The sequence below is a fragment of the Nanorana parkeri genome, unplaced genomic scaffold (assembly GCF_000935625.1).
Source record: "Nanorana parkeri isolate BGI_ZX_2015 unplaced genomic scaffold, ASM93562v1 scaffold44, whole genome shotgun sequence".
Taxonomy (NCBI): Eukaryota; Metazoa; Chordata; class Amphibia; order Anura; family Dicroglossidae; genus Nanorana; species Nanorana parkeri.
Window position 1 is genome coordinate 1,072,040 of NW_017306312.1, and position 3,744 is coordinate 1,075,783.

A 3,744-nucleotide genomic window follows, 5' to 3' on the forward strand; every position below is an offset into this window, starting at 1 on the left:
CCATGAACAGATGATCTTGGTGTGCTTCATGAATCAGTCATGACAATGCAATTAAGGGTACTAGCCCAGGCGCGACATGGCTCCCACTGACTTACAACAGACACAGACCACAATTTATGTTAGTGTTCTGGTTTAGGTGAAGAGCCAGTGGCGTAACAATAGCCATAGCAGCCCGCGCTGCTGCTATGGGGCCTGGGGTAGTAGGGGGTCCTATTAGGGAGGCTGATAAGGAAAACTAGGCTGTGAGGTTTCCAGCATAAAAGGGCTGAAGTCAGAACTCAGGGCCGTCTAGTCACAGATCCCCCTCTGTGCAGTAAGAAGCATTTGCTTATCTATCTTAGCAGTGTAGACGAATTGTCCTCTGAGATTCTGCTACAGACTGAAATGAACCCCTGAATGCCTAATGCAGTCACAAACCCCAGCATTTCACACCTGTTAATACTTTATTGGGGCTGAGGTTTGTGGTTCTACATAAAAAAGTTTGACAAAGCTAGAGTTTAAAGTGGCTTGTATTAGAGTTGAGGAGTCAGTGTGTGTAGGGCCGGATTTACTCTCTCTGCTGCCCTAAGGTCAGGTTCCTCAATGCCCCCCCCCCCCGCCATGCCATACCCTCCGCCCCCTTAATGGAGAATGGCAACCAGATGGCGGGGGCGGCAGGGTTAGTTTTATTGTAATTTTTTATTTATTTATTTATTTTACTTTTTAATCACTTTTTTTTATTTCTTTAATTTTTATTTTGTTCTTTACTTAATTAAATTTTTATTTATCTTATTTTTTTTTTACTTCTTCACCTTGATCACATGTATAAAACGAGCAGTGGCTTCCCTGCTCTACATTTAGCCCTGTAGATGTAGATAAAAACAACCCACCTGGGTATCAGGCGATAGGAATTCCACACCACTGCTGCCCCTCTACTCCCTGCTGCCCCACGTCCGGGCCTTGGCAGCCTTGTGGGAAATCCAGCCCTGAGTGTGTGCAAGAACATTATTCATGTTATTATAATATAAAATATCATTAAGGTTATTATTATCAATATTACTATAACTTTTACACCCAGCACTGCTTCCTAGTTGTGTACTGACTATGCTGACAGCTCTCCTGCTGCCTGTCCTTGATACATACTTCATGATAAGATCAATGATACATTTTGTCACAGTTGACACTGCCAGCTTCTTTGGGAATTCTGGACTTGTTTTATTTATATTGTTTGTTACGTTGGCCTCAAAGCTCTCTTCTAGTCTCATTTAACCACAAAAGCCTTTTCTTAAATGGCTCTGGGTCACTGCTATGCATTTTGACAATCTCCACTAGTGATTTCATATGTTCTTCATAAGTTGTTGTTAGAGTGATGTTTTTGTTTCATGCTTCATGAGTTCTGGTCTTTGTACAGACCAGAACTCTTTATATGGCTGACCAGTGCACCAGACTGAACTCGATAGATGGCTTCCCATGGTTTCTTTCAACAACCTCTCCTTTGTCTATGCACGGATTTTTGAAGGACAAATTTTTTCTAGGCAAAATTCTGATAGTTTGATATAAGTTCCACTTCCAGAAAATTGGCCAAACAGTACCCATGGGGACATCCAAACATATTTTTTTTATTTATTCCATATGTCTACATATGTATTACTTTATCTCTTATTTCTCTGGAATGTCTTTCCCTCTCTATTATCACAGCTGCCCTTCAGATGCACAACCTGGATACCGATCGTATAGCTGTTTTATTTATTAATACATTTTAGCAGTAGAGGACAATTATACAGTCATTGGGATCTTTCTTTAGTTATTGTGTTTCTGCATCTTCCACAACACATTTATTCATAGTGCACATTTATTTTTTTCATGTTAAGATTTTTCTTTAACCTAAAACAATGCCGCATATTATCCATGCTCAGAGTGCCAGCGGTGTGAATTCAAAATATCAGCAAGAAATAAATTCCAATGTAGGATTTGTTATTTAATAAACTGAGCTCATTATTGAAAAGGGATAAATACTTTTGCAAGACACCTTATGTATGTTTTGGTTCATATTTAATAATGTAATGTAGCCATTTACTGAAATTAGGTTTAAATAATAGAACAAGTGTCAAGACAATAAGATACCTGTCCCCATGTAATGGAATTCCCAGCAATGAAATGTTGCCTGCTGTGAGGCTGCAGCCTTCTAAACTCTCACACAAGACTATTGCCTGGCACTGTGTGACATTGACTTATCATTGAAATAATTACATTGTCTCCAGTGGCGAGAGGCCCCCGAAAATTTTCCTGCAAACAAGCCCATACTCATGTCCCTTTCATAATAGAAAATACATGTATGACAGGTCAGCCTGAGCCACCGTGTCACTCTGTCCCCGCCACTGTCACAGCTATGTTGGTGTTTCTCAAAACACCTAATTTGTTTTGATGTTAGGGATATTTTAGAGCTGACAAGATGACTCTGAAAGATTCTTCTATCCCCTCCAAAATGCTTATTTTCTGTCTCTTTGTCTTAGGCTTTTTTTTTTATTTTAGTATTAGTCAGAAATAAAAAAAAAAATAAAACCCACTCACTCAATTATCTTAGACTTGACACATCTTTCTGTTTGTCACCAGGCATGTGCACCTGATACAATCCACTTGTCAAAGGAGCAGATTGAAGGGATGAAGAACCTGCATGTAGTAGGGTTTGCTTGTTCTGGCTGCCTCCCAAAACATAGTGGAAGCAGCAAAATTAGATTAGACATTAAAAAAACCTGATGTACTAAAGGAGTTTAGAATCTTAACTCAATACATTGTAGCTGTGTTCACTTTGAATAGCAAATCATATGCAGATAATATAAATAAACAGGAATGTGCTTTCACATGATTGGATATTTAAATAGAATATTCACTCAGTTTATTAGGTAAAGATTCTCAACTCCTTTAGGCAACCTTGAAATGTCTAGAGCAGGGAGGACCATCCCAATGTATAGCTAGGCAAACACAAGAGCTTTACCTTCAAGTTATCTATTTTTTCACCCAACATGCACTAGCCAATAGATTTTAAGTCTTCAAACAGAAATAAGTATCTCTGCATAATAGTCAGAGATCAAAAAGGATCACCCAAATATTTTCCAGCTGAATAATGTCCTTGGTGGTCGACCTTTGCAATCATTTTACCTCCATACACAGTCAAATTGCTATACGTCTGTATTAAATGTGTGCAATTCAGACAACTTCCACCTGGTTAAAATTGCAAATATCTTGAAGTTCATTTATACAAGGTAAGTGAATAATAAGGATGTTGCCCATAGAAGGTTCATTTTTTTTACCAGGAACGGTTTGTGAAAACTGAATTTGTTGCACATAGCAATCAATCACATTTTAGGAATCGGAATGGTTGCTATGGACAACAGCTTCACTCTCCTTGTTCCAGTTTTATAAACCAGTCCCATTTTACATATTAGGAAAAAAAAGACTGGCTTAATTTCTCTTCAAATAATAAAATGTAGATGACAAAATATTTGGCTTTCCAGATGTGCAGGGACTATAAGCCCCATGTGCTTCCCTTATCTGTCATTCTACACTTAGAATTCAATTTAGGAAACACAGAGGAAACATTCAATAAAGCTCCTGAAATCCCCCTACTTATTACAAGCTGCCTGGATGTACCAAATGTCAAAGTTACAATTTTGCATCTGTATTCATCCAAATAGGAGTTGTTTTATTGACTTGATGAGTGCAGATTACCAGGAAAGCTATGATCATTTAAAATTTGTTTATATG